General features: G+C 43.3%; 1 long non-coding RNA gene across 1 annotated transcript; it reads left to right on the top strand.

Moving 5' to 3' along the window:
- Positions 1-1,065: 1,065 nt before the first annotated feature.
- On the top strand, positions 1,066-24,204 carry LOC135175111 (uncharacterized). Its single transcript, XR_010302245.1, has 4 exons — positions 1,066-1,127; positions 10,697-10,821; positions 23,231-23,423; positions 23,964-24,204. It is a non-coding gene; the product is annotated as an uncharacterized LOC135175111 (long non-coding RNA).
- Positions 24,205-24,538: the final 334 nt, after the last annotated feature.

Genomic DNA, 24,538 nt, shown 5'->3' with positions numbered 1-24,538 from the left:
CAACAAGAGTGATTGGCATTGGAATGAGCTGCCTGGGGAGGTGATGGAGCATCATCCCTGGAGGTGTTTAACTAGAGACTGGACGTGGCACTTGGTTAATTAGGTAATGTTGGGTAGTAGGTTGGACTTGATGATCTTGAAGGACTTTTCCAATCTGATTGATTCTGTGAAAAAAGAAAAAAAAATCAAGTGTTTGCCCTCTTGAAAGCCATCTTTGTCTATTCCAAATCTCAGAGTATCAAAGACTCCCAGATGGAGTAGGACAACATGGAGATACTTTTATATCAGAAGAAATATATATAGTTAATTCTGTTTTCTGAACTAAGCTCAAGCTAATAAAGTAAACCTCTGATTTTCTTATTCCTGTATGGATGTTAATGTTGATGTTGCTGTCTGTGTCATATTGGGACTCATGGGAAAACCAAGGACTGAAAACTATGTCCATATTGATTTAACTTCAACAATAACTGATTTTGCAGAACTGAGTGATAAATTCCCACATTTCCTCTTAAAAGTGAACCTTCCCTATGAGCTTTTGGTCCATCTCCATCCATCAGGTCAGAGAATCACAGAATATTAGAGGGGCTCTTTAATGTGGAGAGGAAGAGACTAAGGGGTGATGTCATTCATGCTTATAAGTATGTAAAGGATGAGTGCCAAGAGGATGGAGCCAGGCTCTGCTGGGTGATGCTCAACAACAAGGGGCAATGAGTGGAAGCTGAGGCATAGCATGTTCCATGTAAATGTGAGGAAAGATTTTTTTCCCTGTGAGGGTGACAGAACACTGGAACAGGCTGCCCAGGGGTGTTGTGGAGTCTCCTTCTCTGGAGATATTCAAGACCCACCTGGATATGATCCAGTGTGATCTGCTAAAGGTGATCCTTCTCTGGCAGGGGGGTTGAACTAGATGAGCTTTTGAGGTCCCTTCCAGTCCCTGACATTCTGTGATTCTGTCTGATTCCTTTTCCCCCAAACCCAGAGCACCTGGGTTCTGTTGGAGTCTCCTCCCACACCAGGTGTGACCACTTTGCCCTCCCTGCCCACTCCCCTTTTTAATGGTCCCAGGAAAGGCAGAAGCCTCAAGCTGTGCCCAACTGGGCAGAGGGATCCTCCTCCTCTCATCACTGGTGAGTGCCCATGGTGTACACTGGGCGTGTGGTGGAGGGGATCTAAAGGCTGGGGGGCCTGGTGGCCCCCTGGTTAGGCAGGATAGAGAACTGATGATCACTCTGACATCACCTGTGGGTGCTGGCTGAGCCTCTCTCTGTTTAGCTGCTTCTTTCTGCTCACTTGTAAAGCTCTAACAATGGCAGGAATGAATCTGTGAAGCATTTTGAGAAGCATTGACTTACCATGGAGGAAATGTCTGAGAACTTCTAGCAGGGAAAATGGAATGGAACTCAAATCCCATTGACATTCTCTTATGTCAGAGTGGCTCAAACTGTCTTGTTTTGTAACAGTTAAAACTATCTTTATTCAGTGAGAGGTGCTCAGCTGTCATTCCTTTCCCATACCTTTCACACCTATTGCTACTCTTGACCACATTTGCCAGAGGAAGATTGAAAGGTATGAAAAAAAAATTAAGATTTCTGCTATAGAAAAGAAAACAGATAACTGAGGATAGGAGAAAGGCTCTTAGAAGAAGGCTGCTACAGAAACATACCTTGGATTAGTGACGTGAAACATTACACAGGGGAGAAACTATGAGAATGCCTAAGCATCAGGAAAGAGTCAACTAAGGGCTCACTGAAAAGCAGCAAAGTGCCTCTTAGATTAAAGCTAGAGACAGCTAAATAGTCCTTCCTACCTCCTTTACTTTTTGTGGTGGATGTTACCAAAAGTTTTGCTCCCTTCCTTTGAGCTGCTCAGTGAATGATGTGCATTTGTGTCTGGATTAGCAAAGGAAGCAAGATGGCTTCACAGAAACATCAAAAGTGTCCATTTCTCTCAGCTGTATGAAACCTCACTGATAATGACTGATGGATGGAAGAACAGGATGGATGTGCTATGCAAACAGCCCAGGAATGCAGGAGATGAGGCTTGTGGAGGTTGCCTCACCAAAGAGTTCAGCACTGACTGTTGGTTCAGACTCAAGTGCCATTGGGAGATTCTTCCTTTGCACTCAGCAGAGTCTTTTGTTTCATAGAATCATAGAATCAGCCAGGTTGGAAGAGACCTCCAAGATCATCCAGTCCAACCTATCACCCAGCCCTAACCAATCAACTAGACCATGGCACTAAGTGCCTCATCCAGGCTTTTCTTGAAGACCCCCAGGGACGGTGCCTCCACCACCTCCCTGGGCAGCCCATTCCAATGGGAAATCACTCTCTCTGTGAAGAACTTCTTCCAAATATCCAGCCTATACCTACCCTGGCACAACTTGAGACTGTGTCCCCTTGTTCTATTGCTGGTTGCCTGGGAGAAGAGGCCACCCCCCACCTGGCTACAATGCCCCTTCAGGTAGTTGTAGACAGTAATAAGATCACCCCTGAGCCTCCTCTTCTCCAGGCTAAACAGGCCCAGGTCCCTCAACCTCTCCTCATAGGATTTGTGCTCCAGACCCCTCAGCAGCTTTGTTGCACTTCTCTGGACATGTTCCAGCACCTCAACATCTTTCTTGAATTGAGAGGCCCAGAACTGGACTACAGCTGTGCAACGGAACAGGGCTTTGCTAAGCTGTGCAGCAGGCTTTGAGGAACCACAATCCAAGTGCCCATTGAAATCTATGACTGTTGCCACAGTCACAGCAGAATGACCTTGTTCAAATCCTACACTTGCTGTCAGTGCATAGACAATCGGTGCCCTGTTGGCTGTGGCAACAAGGAGCTGGCTTCTGCTTGCAGCATGTTTGGATGGGAACCCAGAGAGTAATCCCGGTTAGCATGGGAGCCCAACCCAGGTCCCAAGTATTGCCCACTCTGTCCAAGCCAAGTGCCCACAGGATACAAGATTTGATCAATTTGAAAAAGCTTCTTCTAACAAAGATTAAAATTGTCTGGAGCTCCATTCCCTCACAGCCTCTTTTTGGGTTTGTTTATAGAGGTTTTGTAGGGATGTTTGTTTGTTTGTTTGTTTTGGGTTGGTTGTTTTTTCTTTTCCTCTATCCAGGCAGTCTACAGATGAATCTCAGTATGTTAGAGGTTGGAAGGCACCTCAAGAAATTGAGTCCAACCCCCCTGCTAAAGCAGGATCTGCTAGGGTAGTGCTCACAGAAATGCATCTAGGCAGGTTTTGAAAAGTCTCCAGAGAAGGAGGCTTCACAACCTCTCTGGGCAGCCTGTTCTGGGACTCTGTCACCCTCACTGTAAAGAAGCTTCTCCTTGCATTGAGGTGAAACCTTCTGTGTTCCAGTTTGTAGCCATTGCTCCTTGTCAGCAGCAATAAGACCACAAAAAAAGAGATTGGCTCATCCACCTGACACCCACCCCTCAGACATTGATACACACTGATCGTCTCCCCTTTCAGTCTTCTCTTCTCCAGACTAAACAGCCCCAGGGCTCTCAGTCTCTCTTAGCAGGGGACATATCCAAGTCCCCCAGTCATTCTCATGGTTTGCTATTGGATTCTCTCCAGCAGGTCCCTGTCTCTCCTGAACTGGGGAGCCCAAAATTGGGCACAGTACTCTGGGTATGGTCTCATTAGGACAGAGTAGAAGGAGAGAAGAACCTACATGGCTTTGTTGGACACACTTTTCCAGATGTACCTCATGATGCCATTGGCTCTCTTGCCCCCCGGGGCGCATTGCTGTCCCATGCAGAACTTGCTGTACACCAGCGCTGCAAGCTTTTTCTCTATGGAACTGCTTTCCAGTAGGGCAGCCCCCAACCTGTACTGGTGCCTGATATTATTTCCCTCCAGATGCAAGACCCTGCACTTGTCCTTATTGAGCTTCACGAGGTCAACTTCTGTCTACTCACTCACAGCAAATGTAAGCCAGGTTCATTCTAAGAGTGTGAAAGCTGCACAGAGGGTAGATGTGAAAAAAAGAAAGTGCACTATTCCATCCTGTTGATGATTTCTCCTAGGCTTTTGTCATCCAGTTTATCCTCAGAGAAAGACAATAAGACAAGGGTTGGTTGAGACAAAATAGTCTATTGCTTGCCCTTTTAGCTACTGAGGGATATTTTGTGTTCCTTAAAGGAGATAGAGGATTTTGCTTTCTCAGCTATGGGTTTGGCCAGTCTAAATTTGGTGGGAGTGCTTCTCTCATTTGATTAAAAACCATCTTCCAGAGCAGGCTCACCAGGACATACAGGTGGTGGCAAGTCCATGTAGTCACTCCTGGTGTATTATCACCCCTGTGTTGGCAAGAATAAGGAAGCCCTGCAAACATTCAGCACCATCTATACAAGAAGCTAAGTCCTAATAGGGCAACAAAACATCTGAGATAGACTTCAAAATATCAGCAATTTGGAGTTATGGACCTACAATTCTTGCTTTCATTCTTTCCATCTGTAGCTTACACACTTTAGACAACATTACACTGAATCTCTGATTAAGGTCTCCAGGAATTACTGCAATATGAATAAAGCCTCAGTTATTTTGGTGTATAATAGGCCAAAAAAATCAGCCACAGGAAAGCTTTTTTTTATTGGTGATTTGCCACCTTTAGGATTTTTTTTCAGTGATTTGTTGTAGGTTTGTTGTCACCCAGAGAGAAAAAAAAAACAAGTTTCATAAAGGCAACAAATAGAGTTATGTGACTGTGACAGGCACTTATATACTTTATGGGCTCAGCAGTGCCTCTTGCCAGACTGCCATTTAAAAAAAAGAGCACCTAAAATACCTCTGCTATGAGCACAGGCTGAAGGAGTTGGGGCTGTGCAGGCTGGAGAAGAGGAGGCTCCCAGGTGACCTTCTTGTGGCCTTCCAGGATCTGAAGGGGGCCTACAAAAAAGCTGGGGAGGGACTTTTTAGGCTGTCAGGGAGTGACAGGACTGGGGGGAATGGAGCAAAGCTGGAGGTGGGGAGGTTCAGAGTGGATGTGAGGAGGAAGTTGTTGAGCATGAGAGTGGTGAGAGCCTGGCATGGGTTGCCCAGGGAGGTGGTTGAGCCCCCATGGCTGGAGGTGTTTAAGGCCAGGCTGGATGAGGCTGTGGGCAGCCTGCTCTAGAGTAGGGTGTCCTTGCCCATGGCAGGGGGGTTGGAACTGGCTGATCCTTGTGGTCTCTTCCAACCCTGACTGATTCTATGAGTCAAAGTAAATATATTTTAACTGCAGTAATCCAAGTCCTGCCCTAGGGTAGGGTGTCCCCACCCATGGCAGGGGTGGCTGGAACTAGATCCCTTTGGTCCCCTCCAACCTTGACTGATTCTATGAGTCTGAGTAAATTTATTTTAACTTCAGTAATACAAGTTCTGATCTAGGGTAGGGTGTCCCTGCCCATGGCAGGGGGGGTTGGAACTAGATGATTCTTGTGGTCCCTTCCAACCCTGACTGATTCTATGATTCAAGAACTAACCCTTTAGAAACAGAGATTGTAAGTGGTGTCTTGCTCTGTGAAAATAAACACTAAACAAACCCTTTGGGGATATTTTCCATGAAGTTATTGTGTATAATTATCAGGACCCTTAAAGAGAGCCAAAATATAAAATCTTGGAAAGGTGCATATATATTTCATGTTACCAAATGTGCTTTGATGTTCTAGTAGGAAATACAATTAACATAACTCAACTTATGAATCATCTTTCAAGTTGTTTATACTTGTTTCTTCCTACTCTTTCTTTTTTCCCCCTTTTTTCTACTTTTTTTTTTTTAAAGCTTTAATTATTTATTCAATATTCCCACAGAGAAGTAGATGAGGGTTTTGGGGGTGGGTGGGAAGGAATTATTTATATAACGGAGACCACATACTGTATAACGGAACATTTCATAAGTACCACGTTCACTCTTGTCTTTCAGAAGTGCTCACAAAGAATGGTTTTATCCTCCATAAGGCAGGTTTATCCAAAGTAAACAATGTCCTTCTCCAGGAGTGTGTGTTGACATGTTTGTGAGAAATGCATGCAGCCTGCAAGGGAGACGTTGCCCTGGATTACAACTAAAAGCCAATAAAGGGAGATATTTAAACAGGGGAAAAGGAAAAGGCTTGCACTGAGAACATAATTTGCAATAAAGTACTTCAACAGAAATCTTTTATCTTTAGGAACCAATGTAATATGTTGCTGTCAATCCTCCATTAGAAAGGGCACGTTCTAATAGTGTTATGAGAAGTGAACTGTTTGACTTCATGGTAGAAACAACAGGGAGTTTTTCATCTTCCTGGTACTTAGAATTGAATCCTGTATTTCCACACTGTGCCAGTTTGAGCCTAGCTGGGATGTTTTGCTGAGAAGAATTAGATGATGGGCTGTGAAAAGGAAACGATGATGGCCTCTTCTCCCAGGTAACCAGCAATAGAACAAGGGGACACAGTCTCAAGTTGTGCCAGGGTAGGTATAGGCTGAATATTAGGAAGAAGTTCTTCACAGAGAGAGTGATTTCCCATTGGAATGGGCTGCCCAGGGAGGTGGTGGAGGCACCATCCCTGGGGGTGTTCAAGAAAAGACTGGATGAGGCACTTAGTGCCATGGTCTAGTTGATTAGTTAGGGCTGGGTGCTAGGTTGGACTGGATGAGCTTGGGAGTCTCTTCCAACCTGGTTGATTCTATGATGTCTGCTTCACTCATAGGCTTGCTGAGGCGTATAAGGACAAGAACACATACATTGATAACAGAGTTGCTCTCTGGGCTTTGGGCTGAGCTTCTCTCTCTCTCTCTCTAACCTGCCATCTGTGTAACTAATCCATCTGCTTCTTAACCAGCCAGACTGACCCTCCAAACTACCTTGAGCAGAAGGCAAAGTCTTGGGCAAGTTAGAGGGGTGAAAGAAAGGTGGAAGGGGGGTTAATAGCCCCTCCTGGTGACTCTGTTTTTTGGGAGGGCTGTTGTGTTTCATCTTACTTTTTAATATGTATATTTCTGTATGTAACTGTCTATGTTCTAAATATCTGCTTGTATATTGTGCTAAGCTGTAAATATAAAGCTTCATTCAATTTCCAGAGCTGCTGAGTCTGGGCGATTTTTTCCAAAGTGTGGGGAGGGGGTGGGGAGCACCCAAATCATCACACACACAGTGCTGAATCCTGTCACAGAATCAGAATCAACCAGGTTGGAAGAGACCTCCAGGATTATCCAGTCCAACCTAGCACCCAGCCCTAGCCAGTCATCTAGACTATGGCACTAAGTGCCTCATCCAGGCTTTCTTGAACACCTCCAGGGATGGTGACTCCAACTCTCCAAGCAGCCCATTCCAATGCCAATCACAGGCTGTGAACAAGAAAAAAAGGGTGATGTCTCCTTCACAAATAGGCTTGCTGAGAGATATAAGAACAAGAATCCAAACATAGATAAGGGAGTTGTTTTTCTGATGGGGAGCTCAGAGCTGCATTTTTTTTCTCTCTCTAGCCTCTCTGCTGTCTCTCTGATAAATCCACTTTGCTTCCTAACTCTCTGCATGAACCCCCATTCTTCCTTGGGACTGGGGTGAGGTTGAGAGGGGTGGAAGAAAGTGAAAAGGCAGTTGTGAGCCCCTCCTGGGGATTCAGGTTACTGGGAGGGCTGTTGTGTTTCTGTATTACCTTTTACTTTGTCTATTTCTATCTATAACTGTATATATTGTAAATATCTGCTTGCATATCCTGTAAATATAAGCTTCATTCAATTTCCAGAGGTGGCTGAGTCTTCTGTGGGAGAACAGGTAACACTCACACTATGACAAATGTAAAGGCTTCAAAGAATTGTGTTAAATTCATGGAAAATGCATATAGAACTTGATACATTATAACAATAAAAGTTTTATCAAAACATTATTTCAGAAACTTTTTTTTTCTGTCTCAATGATCTTTGTGTGAAACCTTCCATTCTGTGATAGAACATACAAGACAAATTCAAATAGAATCATAGAATCAACCAGGCTGGAAGAGACCTCCAAGATCATCCAGTCCAACCTAGCACCCAGCCGTGTCCAATCAACTGGACCATGACACTAAGTGCCTTATCCTGGCTTTGCTTGAACACGTCTAGGGATGGTGACTCCACCATCTCCCTGGGCAGCCCATTCCAATGCCAATCACTCTCTCTGACAACAACTTCCTCCTAACATCCAGCCTAGACCTCCCCTGGCACAACCTGAGACTGTGTCCCCTTCTTCTGTTGCTGGTTTCCTGGGAGAAGAGATCAACCCCACCTAGGTAAAGCCTCCCTTCAGGTAGTTTTGGATAGCAATGAGGTCAGCCCTGAGCCTCCTCTTCTGCAGGCTGCACACCCCCAGCTCCCTCAGCCTCTCCTTGCCTCTTCACAGAATGAAAACTAAACTTCCCTGTTCCTTGCCATTTTTTTTCCTGTTGAGTATTTAGAAGTGGAAAGAGTTTGTTCTTAGAACAATCTCAAAACATCATTTGCTAGATGTCATTTTTTTTCTCCTAACAAATTTTGGTACTCAAACCTATGGCATTTGCTGTGTTATTGAAGTATTGCATCCATCTTTCAGAAAATATAGGTGATTAGAGATGGGAAACCTTGAAAGAGTCTAGTGCAGAGCCACAAAGATTATGGAAGGAGTGAAACATCTGCCTTATGTGTAAAGGCTGAGGGAGCTGAGGCTTTTTAGCTTGGAGGAAAGGAGCCTGAGGGATGACCTCACCCATATTTATTAAGATGTGCAGGACAACATCAAGTTTTGCTCAGGAATGTCCAATGAAAGGACAAAGGCCAATGGGGGCAAGCTGAAGCAGAGGAGATTCCATGTAAACAAAGTTTTTCATTGTGATTGGGACAGCACATTGGAACAAGCTGTGGGGTCTCCTACCCTGAAGACATTCAAAACTCACCTGGAAGCATTCCTCTGTGACCTATTCTAGCTGATCCTGCCCTGGCAATGGGGTTGGACTGAATGAGCTTTTGAATCATAGAATCAGTCAGGGTTGGAAGGGACCACAAGGATCATCTAGGCCCAACCTCCTTGACATGCTCAGGGACACCCTACTCTAGGACAGCCTCAGCCAGCCTGGCCTCGAACACCTCCAGCCATGGGGCCTCAACCACCTCCCTGGGAACCCATTCCAGCCTCTCACCACTCTCATGCTCAACAACTTCCTCCTCGTGTCCACTCTGAACCTTCCCACCTCCAGCTTTGCTCCATTCCCCCCAGTCCTGTTACTCCCTGAGAGCCTAAAAAGTCCCTCTCCAGCTTGTTTCAACCCCTAATGTTCTGCGGTGCTGTGATTCTATCAGTATTTAGTTGGTCCATGAAGTACCTTGTCTACCCTTCTCTTTTTCTGCCACAAGGAGTATTCAGAATGCTTGTACTGGAAGATCTCTTGAGATGCGTAAGAAATCCACTTCATGAGATGAGTTGGCATGGTTTAAATGAAAAGAAACAAACGTCCCAAAAGGCAGCTTTTGGGATGGGATCAGAAGCCAACTACAGATTGTCTGGAAACAAACTCTTAACAAGAATGATTTATGATCACAGTACGGATTATTATGATTTGTCATCAGTGGATCAGGGTTGAAAACTTGAACAAAAACTGGTAAATGTATGTGAGTCTAACGTTAGTAAATGCAATGCTGAACACCCAAGGGGATGGATTGAGAGGGGAAAAAAATGTTTAACCCATCCTGCTCACTGCATGCAACATCACAATTGTTCCTTGGTGCAACTTTCAACAGAAAAGAGTTGCACAAAAAGACCTCTGCAACGGCTGCTGCTTTGTTTCATACACAACAAAGCAAAGACTTCCAAAAGCAATTAAAAGCATGAGAAGCCCATCTGTTAGGCAGAAATCCTTATGGTGCCTTCCACGTGGGAATGAATTTCACTTGACGCACATACCCATAAAGCTGTTGTAGTTCGCAAAGTAACAAACGGAAATGGTCACCTGTTGGTTTGTAATTCTATTATCTCCAACTTGGAGTATTTTTATGTGACATGGAATAAGAAGGACCTGGAACACAGCCCTGTGAGAAGAGACTGAAGGAGCTGGGGGTGTGTAGCCTGCAGAAGAGGAGGCTCAGGGCTGACCTCATTGCTGTCTACAACTACCTGAAAAGAGGTTGTAGCCAGGTGGAGTTGGTCTCTTCTGCCAGAAAACCAGCAATAGAACAAGGGGACACAGTCTCCAGTTGTGCTGGGGGAGATATAAGCTGGATGTTGGGAAGAAGTTTTTGACAGAGAGAGTGATTGGCTTTAGAATGGGCTGCCCAGGGAGGTGGTGGGGTCACCGTCCCTGGAGGTGTTCAAGCAAAGCCTGGATGAGGCACTTAGTGCCATGGTCTAGTTGACTGGCTAGGACTGGATGCTAGGTTGGCTTGGATGATCTTGGAGGTCTCTTCCAACCTGGTTGATTCTATGATTCTACGATCTACATGCTGGTGGTTGCTAGCACTAGCACTGAATGAGGCACTTAGTGTCATGGTCTATTTGATTGCCTAGGGCTGAGTGCTAGGTCGGACTGGATGATCTCAGAGGTCTCATTCAGCCTGATTGATTCTATGATTCTAAGTCTAGCTCTGCATTGCAAACTAACCTCACCTGGTTTATTTCAGGCTCCAGTCATTCAGTTTAAGGCAAATCTGTTGGTTTTTTTTTTTTATTTTAATCTTTTCTCCAACCCATCCTTTGGAAATAAATAATGTAATGCTAACTATCCAACAGGTGAGCTCTCAAGAAATGACCATTGGCTCCACTGTGATGGATATACAACCCTATGGACATCAGTCTTCATATTTGGTGAATTCAAGATGCAAGGTCCTCTATAGGAACCAGCTGTTATCCATAAGGCAAGCATATCTCCTTAACACCTTTGTATAATCATCAGAGAGAGAAAGACTCAAACTTTAGTTTTAGCTCATTTCTTTTTCTGAGAGGCTTTCAATCCTTGGGAAAAAAAAAAACACTATAAATACAATTTAAATATTATGTTATGAAGTGTTGTCATAATGGTTTTCATTTACAGCCAAATGCCTCTTCAAGGTTTGTTTATTACTTTCAAAACCTCCCAAATTGATTGTTTGCTTGTGTGCACGCAGAGGAATTTCTGTATAAAGTTTTGGAGGTGTTTTCTGCAGTGGAAGGTTAAATGTTTCCAATGTTTTGTGAACTATCATCAGATGTCTTCCAGATCATTACTGGTTCCCAGAGCACACAGGTTGAGGAATAGTGCATTAAAGGAGACATTTCCTTTTCCTACTGACTGGGGAGGGATTCTGGGGAGATTTGGCACCCCAGGCTAAGGCTGACCTTTGTGAATACCATCTGTAGTTTTATTTTAGACACACATTTTCAGGGAGGGTGTTATGTGATCACACAGTCTCAGGTTGTGCTGGGGCAGGTCTAGGCTGGATGTTAGGAGGAAGTTGTTGTCAGAGAGAGTGATTGGCATTGGAATGGGATGCCCAGGGAGGTGGTGGAGTCACCGTCCCTGGAGGTGTTCAAAGAAAGCCTGGATGGGGCACTTAGTGCCATGGTCTAGTTGACTGGATAGAGCTGAGTGACAGTTTCGACTGGATGATCTTGGAGGTCTCTTCCAACCTGGTTGATCCTATGATTCTATGAAATGGTCAGTGTTCATGAGTTCAGCAAACAGAGCTGACAGAAAGAGAGAAATGCAGCACAGTGGTCAAGTAAAAGTTGCTATGTAATACTTGCATCACTATTGAGACCTTATTAAGGTCTTCATGAGGCCATATATAAAAGTGGCAGGGAAATTGCTGCAGTTCCTAAATGGGCACAAAAATCATCACTTGGTTTGTGTTTTTGCATCTCCTATATTTAGCTTCTGGGAGTACCTGAGCATCCTCAGACCTTTGGGAATAGCTAGAAGAGAGACTTTGGCTGTGATCAGGACTGCACATTAGGGTATGAATTCATAGAATCATAGAAGCAAGCAGGTTGGAAGAGACCTCCAAGATCATCCTGTCCAATCTAGCACCCAGTCCTATCCAGTCAACTAGATCGTGGCACTACATGCCTCATCCAGGCTTTTCTTGAACACTTGGCATCATAATCACTATTTCAAAGGAGCTGCATCTGGTATTCACCACAGCCAGGGGTATTGTAAGGCTACAATCACAGCTTTTAGGAACTTACAATTTTCCAGAAATCTTCCATCCACTGTGCCAGTGTTAGCTTTTGGGCCAGAAAGCTAAAGAGCTAAGCCAAATAGATCTGAATAAATAGAAGTCACTCCCTGAAAGCTTCATGCTCTGTTCACAGGATGAGCTAAGGAAGCTATGAAAGCAACATAGTGGAGCTGGAATTGCATTCAGCTCAGTATGAGCACCACAGGCTGCCAAAAAAAATTGTGTTTAAGTTCAAAATGATTTGAAGACAGAATTTGAAATTAAGCCTGGGAAGAGGTAATTTTTTTGTTATTCATAGAGGACTTTTCAGCATAAAATGGAAGGTTATGCTCCTTTTGCCTGTGGAGTGATTTTTATTAACTAACCAAAAGGGAGGACCACTTAAAACCCCAGCATGATAGGAATGAGTGGTCAGTAGTTGGCTTGTATACCATACTTAATCTGTTTTCAACATTTCCCCCTTCCACCCATCTCAGGTTTTTGTGCTAGGTTCTGAAGAACTGTTACTCTGCTGTTTCAAATTCCCACTTCATCTAGTCAGTAGCCAGAAAGTATGACGTGAACTGCCAATATTAAAATCTCCAATAAAACAATGGCTTTGGACTGTGTCTCTCTTTCTATCAGAGCAATAGAGGTGAAATGTGTTTTCAGAAGTATTTGTATCAGGGAAGGTTCCATTCTTCTATTTTTAGAAATATTTGAATCATAGAACCAAGCAGGTTGAAAGAGACCTCCAAGATCATCCAGGCCAACCTAGTACCCAGCCCTGTCCAATCAACTAGACCATGGCACTAAGTGCCTCAGCCAGGCTTTGCTTGAACACTTTCAGGGACGGTGACTCCACCACCTCCCTGGGCAGCCCATTCCAATGCCAATCACTCTCTCTGCCAACAACTTCCTCCTAACATCCAGCCTAGACCTACCCTGACACAACTTGAGGCTGTGTCCCCTTCTTCTGTTGCTGGTTGCCTGGCAGAAGAGACCAATCCCACCTGGCTACAGCCTCCCTTCAGGGAGTTGTAGACAGCAATGAGCTCTGCCCTGAGCCTCCTCTTCTTAAAGCTGCACACCCCCAGCTCCCTCAGCCTCTCCTCACAGGGCGGTGCTCCAGGCCCCTCACCAGCTTCATTGCCCTTCTCTGGGCACGTTCCAGCACCTCAACATCTCTCTTGAATTGAATAGCCCAGAACTGGACACAGGACTCAAGCTGTGGCCTGACCAGTGTTGAGTACAGGGGCAGAATAACCTCCCTTGTCCTACTGGCCACACTGTTGCTGATCCAGGCCAGGATGCCATTGACTCACCTAGCCACCTGGGCACACTGCTGGCTCATCTTCAGCTACTATGTACCAATACTACCTGATACTACCAACATACTATCTACCACTATCTACCTGATACTACTTGTATCAGGGAAGTTTCTATTCTCCTGAGCAGTTAAGTCTGCCATGTGCAAAGAACTCTACATCATCTAATTAACTATTAAATAGGTCACAATTAAAGTATTAAATAGGTCACTAAAAATGTATTAAATAAATGAATGCTTCTGTGCATGCATAAACAGATTATACAGATCCTTGTTATCTGACTATGTACATGTGTGTATATATAAGCATAGAGTCCACATAGAGTAGAGTAGAATGAATAATGTAGTGTGTAGTACACAAATCAGGCTTGAAGCTTTCAAAAAAGGAAGAAAGCTTTTATTACTTGTAGCAGAATTCATCCTAAAAATCCATCAGAATGAAGGAGAATTCATCCTAAAAATCCATCAGGAGGATAGGTACAAAGTGTGAGAGCAGTGTGACTGTAGTGAAGCTGATGACAGTTCAAATCCTGGGCTACAGAAATGGGAGAAGCGAGAGGCAAGCCCAGATATTTGGTTGACTAAATGAGCTCCAAGGATCTTAATCACCAACACTGCACCGATGAGGGGCAGAAAGACTGAGACATGCTCTGGGACTCACTATGGTCATATCATGTTTGCTCTGCTAATGGACATAAAATCAGGAAAAGGAGAAGGGGTGGGGGGGAAATATGATCTCTTGAACTTTTTGACAAAATACCTGATTTCTTCTGGGCTGCTGCTTCTTCTCATAATGACTCCTGTTTTCAGAAGATGCCCCATCTCTCCCCTGGCCAGGTCCAGCCAACGTGTCAGAGACAAGACAGATGGAGCAGGTTATCAGTGGCCAATACAGTCAGGCTAGCTCTATAACATTCCCTTTGTAGCTGCATCATCTGACACTACCTTTTAGGGTTTCTCTGAAATCTGGGCATGTGTTATACCATAGTTTCTCATAGCCCATGAGAAAGGTCAATAAATAACCAGAAAGCAAATCACTGTTATTTTAAATATCCCAGACTATCTACAGTTTCTTTAAAACAACAAACAAAACAAAACAAAACCCAAACCCATGCAAACCTCCCCTAAAAAAGTAACACTGACACAGACACCAAAAAAAAGCCCAACAACCAACCAGAGGCAATTTCAGACTGCTTTGAATATAAATACCATTGAGGCATCTGAAAGGCTTCTGGGGCACTAAAAGATTGAAAAGTTTTATTGTGAGATGACAAGAAGGGAAGAGCTATCATTCTGACCTGGGTTAGAGCTATTAGGGAGCCTGAAACGCTGAAATCAATGGAAAGAAAAGGCAAGGCAGGCTCTAATATTACTTCCATATTTGCTTTTATATGTAGCAAAGCCACATGCTGTTCCATCGACATAACATCATACACAAAGGTGTTTCATTAGAGCATAAGGGTTTCCATGTAGGAGACACCATTCTCCTAGTCTTTAACACGTGTGTGATTTTACTTGCATGAGCAGGCTTGCTGATCTTCTTGGTACAGCTCATACAGCCCAGAATGCTGTCCTGAGCAGGGATGTTTTCTTCTGTAGTCTCTTTTTAAGTGTATTTTTAGATATACTGAAACAATTCTCATTTCCATGGCCTCATCTTCCTCTATTTGCAGCAAGGTAGCAAAGGAATGATTTTGACTTCTTTTAGCTTCAGCTAGGAGGAAAGATTTTATTTGAGTAATAGGGGGGGAAATCAGATTTCTGCACAACATTTCTTCAGGTAAGGTCATTTTGGTTCATATGTGTGTGTCTAAACTCAATAAATAGATGGATGAAGAAAAGCAATGATTAAGCATTTGTGAAACATAAAGCAGACATTTAAAAGAGAGTCATTAAAGACAAAGACAATTAGTCAGACTAAAAAAAAACAAAACTGAGATATATATGTCTAGCCTAGATACACACAGTAGCTGCAGTCTGGAAGCATTTATCCTTGGATTACTTTTTATCTATTAATAACATTTGAAAAACTATTCTTACCCCAAGGTATTTTCATAAGGCAAATATAATGTGAAAACTTGCACAGAACCTCAGATGTGAGTAAGAGCTATGGACGGTACTTGAAAAAGAAGCTACATGTGTTGCAGTTTCTGGATTAAAGTGGTTCCCAAAGTATTGCACTCCTTAAAACCAGGAGGGAAGAAATCAAGCTTGTCGCTTCTGAACAACAGGAAAACAGTGGATGCCCAGGTGGCCAAGAGAGCCAATGGCATCCTGGCCTGGATCAGCAACAGTGTGGCCAGTAGGACAAGGGAGGGTATTCTGCCCCTGTGCTCTGCACTGGTCAGGCCACACCTTGAGTGCTGTGTCCAGTTCTGGGCTCCTCAATTCAAGAGAGATGTTGAGGTGCTGGAATGTGTCCAGAGAAGGGCAACAAAGCTGGTGAGGGGCCTGGAACACAAACTCTATAAGGAGAGGCTGAGGGAGCTGGGAGTGTGCAGCCTGGAGAAGAGGAGGCTCAGGGCTGACCTCATTGCTGTCTACAACTACCTGAAGGGAGGCTGTAGCCAGGTGGGGGTTGGTCTCTTTGGTCTCTTCTGCCAGGCAACCAGCAACAGAACAAGGGGATGGACACAGTCTCAAGTTGTACCAGGAGAGGTCTAGGCTGGATGTTAGGAGGAAGTTGTTGTCAGAGAGAGTGATTGGTATTGGAATGGGCTGCCCAGGGAGGTGGTGGAGTCCCCGTCCCTGGAGGTGTTCAAGCAAAGCCTGGCTGAGGCACTTAGTGCCATGGTCTAGTTGATTGGGCAGGGCTGGGTGATAGGTTGGCCTGGATGATCTTGGAGGTCTCTTCCAACTTGCTTGATTCTATGATTCTATTTTATTTCATTGGCTGTAGCTAACGTTATGTAGAAGGGCACTTGAAAATAACAATTTAATGCATAAGAAATAACCTAAACTGGTATGCCCTGAGAAAAGGAAAAACCAAAACATATTCTTTGTAGCCTGATCCAAAGCCTTTTAAAAACAACTCATTTGACTGCACATTGAGTCAGATCCCCTAGCCACAAAAATGTACAAAGAGCCACGCCTAGTGGACTGCTAGTAGCTGTTTTTTCTTTCCACTAAACAATATGAAACTACCTGATCAAATCAACGGTGAGAGTATAGTAAAGAGAGAAGTGAGGGAGAAAATCCCAGAAAACTTTGTGATGTGGCAAGTCATATTCATTAAAAGATCAAAACCAAAGGAGAGTGCATGAATCACAAGGTAGCCTCAGTTTGAGCTCTGGCTGTTAATGTAGATTTTATTGAAACTCTTTTCTTTTGCCTTTCAATAATAAAGCATCTGCTGAGCTATCAGCAGCATTTGATATGTACATTGCCCCTAAGACACAGAGCACCTTCTGCAAGAAATGTGATCACTCTTGAGCAATTTGAACTGTTGAATCTTTTACTGCATTTCAGAAGAAAAATATGTTCTTGTGTAATTCAATCATTTCTCCACTTCTTTCCTTCTCTCTTTTACTTCCCTGATCCTCCCCTCCCCCAACTTTTTAACATTAGAGTTTAAAATGTTATTCATTCCTAAGTGAAAAGCACACATATTGTTCATAAGGCAGGGCACATAAGAGGAAACCTGTAGATGCAGAACAGTAGCAATATGAAATAAACAGCTTCTGCATTAATATTGAGTTTATTAACTTTGGTCTCTAAACCTTTTCTCACTACAATAATGGAAATGAAGTAGAGGTGCATGCCTTTCAACATCTCTGAAGGAAAGGTCTCTGTTAACCCAAGTATGTTTCCAATCTACTTTCCTGTCAAAGTATGTCTGCTCTGCTTTTGCATCTGTAACCTTCATAGAAAGATCCTTTCTTCTTCTTCTGTAACTAGAATAGAGAATATCACAGAAGCTTAGGGGCTGGAAGGGACTTCAACGTCATTCAATCTAGCCCCACCCTGCCAGAGCAGGATCACCTATACCAGATCACACAGGAATGCATCCAGGAGGGTTTTGAATCCCTCTCTCCAGAGAGGGAGACTCCACAATCCTCTCTGGACAGCCTGTTCCAGTGTTCTGCCACCCTCACAGGGAAGAAATTCCTCCTCATCTTTACTTGGAACTTCCTATGCCTCAACTTCCACCCATTGCTCCTTGTCCTGTCATTGGGCATCCCTGAGCAGAGCCTGGCTCCATCCTCTTGGCACTTACCCCTTATAAACTCACACCTTTATAAACATGAATGAGGTCACTGCTGTGCAAAACATTTCATGCTTCTTGCTTATCAGCCAAGGGAAACATCATAAACAGAGGTATCCTCCCAGTACTGTGGGAGACATTAGGTGGGAGTTTGTCTCTTTTCCCAGACAACCAGCAACAGAACAAGGGGACACAGTCTCAAGTTGTGCAATCAGGGGAGGTCTAGGCTGGATGTTAGGAGGAAGTTGTTGTCAGAGAGAGTGATTGGTATTGGAATGGGCTGCCCAGGGAGGTGGTGGAGTCACCATCCCTGGAGGTGTTGAAGCAAATCCTGAATGAGGCACTTAGTGCCATGGTCTAGTTGACTGGATAAGGCTGTGTGCTAGGTTGGACTGGATGATCTTGGAGGTCTCTTCCAACCTGCTTGATTCTGTGACTCTATGACACAGAAAAGCATTATCAGTCCTTGAACAGCTCTTCACCATTCAGTTGTGCAGTTAGCTGTCAACTCTTCAACAACATATGCGCCTGTTAGGGACCAGTACCATTGTCAGCAAGCCTAGTGAAACAACAGGCTAAAAACCACTCTTCTTTTCAGGCACCATAAGAGATAGAAAATTATAAATCCTGCAAAAGCAAGTACTTGTGTAGATTGTCTGCAAATAGGTCTGTCCAGTATGCATTAATAAATCTCTCCAAGTGCATAATTTTCACAGTACTTTATATCATTAACTGCAACAAATGACCGTAATTAAAATGCTTCTTGGGAAGTTCCTCTTCTGGCAGCTTTGAGGGGTTTGTGTGTGAATTGGTTTGCAAAAGAAAAGACAAGACTAGGATAATTAAGAGAGTAAAGAGAGAGTCTAGTTGACTGGACAGGGCTGGGTGCCAGGTTGGACTGGACAATCTTGGAGGTCTCTTCCAAACTGCTTGATTCTATGATTCTGTGATTCTGTGACTGAGGGCCAGTGAGGCTGTTTTGCTCATTTATTGAATCATATCAGCTTTGAGGGTTTTGTGAGTGAATTGGTTTGTAAAACAAAAGACTGGGATAAGTAAGAGGGTAAAGAGAGGGCTGAGGGCCAGGTGGGCTGTTTTGCTCATTTATTGAATCATAACAGCTTTGAGGGGTTTGTGTGTGAATTGGTTTGTAAAACAAAAGACAAGGCAAGAATAAGTAAGACAGTAAGAGAGAGTGTAGTTGACTGGACAGGGCTGGGTGCTAGGTTGGACTGGATGATCTTGGAGGTCTCTTCCAAGCTGGTTAATTCTGTGATTCTGTGACTTAGGACCAGTGAGGCTGTTTTGCTCATGTATTGAAACATATCAGTTTTGAGGGTTTTGTGAGTGAATTGGTTTGTAAAACAAAAGACAAGACTGGAATAAGTATGAGAGTTAAGAGAGGCCTGAGGGCCAGTGAGGCTGTTTTGCTCATTTATTGAATCATAACAGCTTTGAGGGGTTTGTGTGTGAATTGGTTTGTAAAACAAAAGACAAGACTGGAACAAGACAGTAAAGAGAGGGTCTAGATGACTGGACAGGGCTGGGTGCTAGTTTGGATTGGATGATCTTGGAGGTCTCTTCCAAGCTGGTTAATTCTGTGATTCTGTGACTGAGGGACAGTGAGGCTGTTTTGCTCATGTATTGAAGCATAACAGCTTTGAGGGTTTTGTATGTGAACGGGTTTGTAAAACAAAAGACAAAACTGGGATAAGTAAGACAGTAAAGAGAGGCCTGAGGCCAGTGAGTTTGTTTTGCTCATTTATTGAATCATAACAGCTTTGAGGGTTTTGTGTGTGAATTGGTTTGTAAAACAAAAGACAAGACTAGGATAAGCAAGAGAGCAAAGAGAGGACTGACGGCCAGGGAGACTGTTTTGCTCATTTATTGAATCACAGCAGCTAACAACAGCCAGGAGGAAAATAAATGTACAAAACAATTTGGTAGTGAGCGCTACCTCAGATGTAACTGGTTTTCTTCAAGGAGCAGGATGGGTTTAATACAGCTTTTACAGACCAGAAGGCTAGAGTTTACAGCTGCAGTAAATGACACTTTGAAATAATACCTACTGGTGAGACAAACATGAGGTTGTCCAGTCACGCTGCTCTCACTACTGCAGCCCAAATTAAACTGTGTTATTGTTAGAGGATGATTTAGTCTCCTTGAGCTGTTAAGTTCTGCTGGTTTTCATTTAAAGAAGTTTCTGGGAGAAAGGCACAAGTGAAAGACTGCACAAGAGAAGTGGAAACCCTTGGTGCTAGCCAAGAGTTTAGCAGTAAATAGTTGCACTCTTTATGAGCTGGGTTGTGAACTCAGGTAGGAAATCATAGCTGTGCACTCGAAATAAAGACTGAGAGAAAACTGTTACACAGATTCAATAAAAGTGACTCTATTAGTCATCTTTTTTTGATTGAAGCTCTGTCTGAAAGAGATGTGGGTAGGGAAAACTCCTGATTAGTTTAAGAAAGCTGATATTTTCTTTTTATTGTTAATTAACAGGGAGAAAAAAATCCGAGGTAATTCACTGTGTGATTCCCCCCTGCCTCCAGATGGAATAAAATATCAATTTGGGTAGTCTTTTAACTTAATATAACCTGCAATCCTAACATGTTGTAAACAAATCTTCAAGACTTATATGCTATAAAGTGATAATAAAAACACTAATGCATTTCTAAACACATTATTTTAATGCATTAATTAAGGCACAGAGGTACCTCTGTTATAACAGTGGCAATCTCAAGGCAGAGAATGAATAGCGTGCCTGAACTGCCCACTATCATAGAATCATAAAATCAACCAAGTTGGAAGAGACCTCCAAGATCATCCAGTCCAATCTAACACCCAGCCCTGGCCAATCAACTAGACCATGTGTGATGGTTTGGGTATTCCCTGCCCCTCCACACTTTAGAAATCACCCAGACTAGACTCAGACTAGAATCAGTCAAGGTTGGAAGGGACCACAAGAATCATCTAGTTCCAATCCCCCTGCCATGGGCAGGGACACCCTGCCATAGATCAGGACTTACAATAAAGTTTGCTATAGATTTGACTTACCATATAATTACTTTGGTTGGAAGAAAACTCTAAGATGCCCACAGATCTAGGGAGGTTCTTCTCCCCCTCTACTCTTTCCTGGTGACATCACACCTATGTCCAGTTTTGGGCTCCCCAGTTCAACAGAGGCAGGTACCTGCTGGGAAGAGCCCAGCAGAGAGTCACAAGGATGATGGGGAGACTTGAGCATTTCCCATATGGAGAGAGATTGAGAGCCCTGGGGCTGTTTAGTCTGGAGAATAGAAGACTGAGAGGGGATCTGATCAATGTCTTATCAATATCTGAGGGGTGGATGTTGGGTGGATGGGGCCAATCTTTTCTTTCTGGTCAGCAGCATTAAGACAGGGAGCAACAGTTACAAACTGGAATATAGAAGGTTTCACCTCATCGTGAGGAGAAACTTCTTTACAGAGAGGGTGACAGAGCACTGGAACAGGCTGCCCAGAAAGGTTGTGGAGCCTCCTTCTCTGGAGACTTTCAAAATCTGCCTGGATGTATCACAGTATCACCAAGGTTGGAAGAGACCTCACAGATCATCAAGTCCAACCCTTTACCACAGTGCCCAAGGCTAGACCATGGCACCAAGTGCCACATCCAACCTTGCCTTGCCTTGTTACTGTGCTAAGTGTCTTAGGAGATTCTGTGTTGGCAGGGAGGTTGGACTCGATGATCTCTTGAGGTCCCTTCCAACCTCTAAAGTTGTGTGACTCTATGACATTTCAGACTGTGATGGTTTGGGTGTTCCCCGCCCCCCCACACTTTAGAAAATACCCAGACTAGTCTCAGCCAGCTCTGGGAATATGAATGAAGCTATTTATTTACAGCTAGCACAATATACAAGCAGATATTTACAGTATATACAGTTACAGACAGAAATAGACAAGGTAAAAGGTAATACAGAAACACAACTCCCCTCCCAGAAACCTGAGTCTCCAGGAGGGGCTCTCAACCACCCCTGCACCTTCCCCCCACCCCTCTCAACCTTAGCCCAGTCCTAAAGAAGAATTGAGGTTTGGCCAAAAGGTTAAGAAGCAAAGTGGGTTAGGCCAAATGGAAGTTGAGGTTAGGGAGATGCAGCTCAGTTGGCAGCTCGTGAGAGAGTGAGTCAAAATGGTGAGAGTGTTATCTAATGTTTTCTTTTCTTCTTCAGCAAGACTCTGAGGGGAGCAGACATCACCATTGTTTTCCTTTCACAGCCTATGATCTAGTTCTTCTCACCAAAACATGCTACCCTGCTTCAAACTAGCACACAGACCACTTGGAAATCAGTGGCAGAGCGCTCCTGGCTTTGGGGACATCAACTGTGCAGATAATCCTAGGTGATCCTGCTTTGGCAGGAGGATTGGACTCCATGACCCCTGGATGTCCCTTCCAACCTCTAATGCTCTGTGATGATTCTGTGATCTCATCTTCTGTTTCTCACTCCAATAAATGCACGAAACAATTTTGTTTTGCTTTAAGGTAGCTGTTGCACATCTACAGCTGACATTTCATGTAAGCCATTGGGCTGCTAAGATATAAGTTAACTTACTGCAATAAAGATGGAAGTTAACTTACTGCAAAGCTCAGTACTTGAATAATTAGAGTTTAAATTCAGCAAGTTAGCTCATGTAATTACCTTGTAAAGCTCCTTCAGAATGCAATGATGACAACTAGCTAGAAATGCCCATGTCAGCTTGAAGGAAAAACACATCCAAATTGCAGTCTTGTCTGCACTCAAATAGCTGTGCTCAGTTTCTAAAGCAGAGGGAATGTGCTTGTCACTGCAGTCAACTCCTAAAGCACTTTTATATAGAACATAGTAGCTTACACTTGCTTAGGGATTCAGTTGTGCTCAAGTTACAGTTTCATTTGTTTAATCAAAAAAAAGAAAATGTTGGTTTATGAGAGTGGTTATTTTTTCAGCACAAGATAAAACCATTACCTAACCACATAAAGTACTAAGAAAAACAGCATTTAACTTCACTAATATGTTAATTTTACTTCAAATACCCGAGTTGTGATAGCTAGCTCATGACCAGCCTCTGACCATAATAACAGCAGATACTGAATCATAGAATCATAGAATCAAGCAGGTTGGAAGAGACCTCCAAGATCACCCAGGCCAACCTAGCACCCAACCCTATCCAGTCAACTAGACCATGGCACTAAGTGCCTCATCCAGGCTTTTCTTGAACACTTCCAGGGACAGCGACTCCACCACCTCCCTGGACAGCCTATTCCAATGCCAATCACTCTCTCTGCCAACAACTTCCTCCTAACATCCAGCCTATACTTCCCCTGGCACATCTGGAGGCTGTGTCCCCTTGTTCTGTTGCTGGATGCTATTAAGCTACTAATTACTTTATTCCCTCCCAATGTAGTCATACTCTTCTGCATCACAAGTTAGACAGTGATAATAAGTGGAAAGCCTTTAGATTTTGGGATTTGGTGGTTGGTTGTTTTTTTTTTGGGGGGGGGGGGAGAGATGGTTTCTGTGTCAAAAATAAAATCTGTTTAAGATGATTAAAAAATATATATAGTTCTGTTACTTCTCGTGACAGCTGAATTGCTGGAGACATTCTGCTTTCCTCTTCTAATGAGGTGCATTAGTCAAGAGCTGAAAGACCTTTGACCCTAGGATCAAGTGGCTACCCTGCAGGGACGGAGCTCAGTGTATGGGATTATGAGTTGACAGGAGACAGCTGGAAGAAATACCTGAGAATTCACACTTAAAGTAATCCCTGAAAATTGAAGGTAGGTATGTGGAAATAGCAATTATGTTCTCTAGTGATGTTCTCTGGTGAAAAGCCTTATAAAAACTTAACTAGTGTTTGGGGACCCCATCAGTGCCTCTGCTATTGAATGAAGTAGTCAAGCATGTTTAACACTACACTCAACAGGGACTGAAGTTTTGCGAACGAGCTTAATCTCCAGCTGATTTTATTGCTGACTCCTTTCCTCTGCTAATGATGCCCTGTGTTGCAGACTTGTGTAATGCCACAGGATTTACCCATTATCAAGTAGCAAAACCCCAAATGCTTTATTTGTGTAGATTTTTTTTTTTCAGAGAGAAAGTGTTGACAGATGCTTATAAGTGCTTGAGACACAGGGGTGGGTGGATATATGGAGATATATATATATATATATATATTTAGACTAAAATTGCTCTGTTTCTGTACATAAGACAAATTGATCATTAAAACCAAAATGCTTTGTATAACACATGTTTAATAATTTCAATTAAAACCTTTTCTTGAGTTGTTTCCCCTTTCTGTTCACCCACTTCTTCTTTAGGACAAGAAACAGCCCTTTTCAAAGCATTTAAAATCCTGTCAGGAGAGACTCCAGCATGAATTGAATTTCTTGTTGATGGACAGAGTAAAAACACAGCCAAAAGAATTTTCATCGTGACCTAATAATTAGTCATGACAAACACCTTCAAGAGTCTTGAACTTCCTGGTATTTTAATTAAAATGAGTGTGTTTTCTTTATTCCAATGTGCCTGCAATCAAAATTTAGTGCCAGTCTTAATTTACTTGAGTTTTATTTGTTTGTTTTTTTCAGTTAAAATAGTTTCTGAAATCAAATGAAGTTTGTCAGTTCTGCCTACTTGGTCTTGATTTTATTATTCCTTTTTATAGGAAACTAATTGCCTGAAAATATTTCTAAGTTGTAAGGGAAAAAAAATTTCCTCTAGGACAAGACACTATTAGAGCTCCAGACCTGACATCAGTTGTAATAAGGTGCATGTGGGTGCATCTTAAAACAGTGCTAGCACCTTCTATGTTGAGTTTGAGGGTTATTATCATTTGTGAGGCTTGGAAACACCACTATCATGTCATGAACATTTGTGTCTCCAGTGTGCTGGT

This window comes from Pogoniulus pusillus, chromosome 4 (assembly GCF_015220805.1).
Source record: "Pogoniulus pusillus isolate bPogPus1 chromosome 4, bPogPus1.pri, whole genome shotgun sequence".
In the NCBI taxonomy this organism is placed as follows: domain Eukaryota; kingdom Metazoa; phylum Chordata; class Aves; order Piciformes; family Lybiidae; genus Pogoniulus; species Pogoniulus pusillus.
The sequence above is the reverse complement of the archived record's forward strand: the minus strand, read 5'-3'. Positions and strand labels throughout refer to the sequence as shown.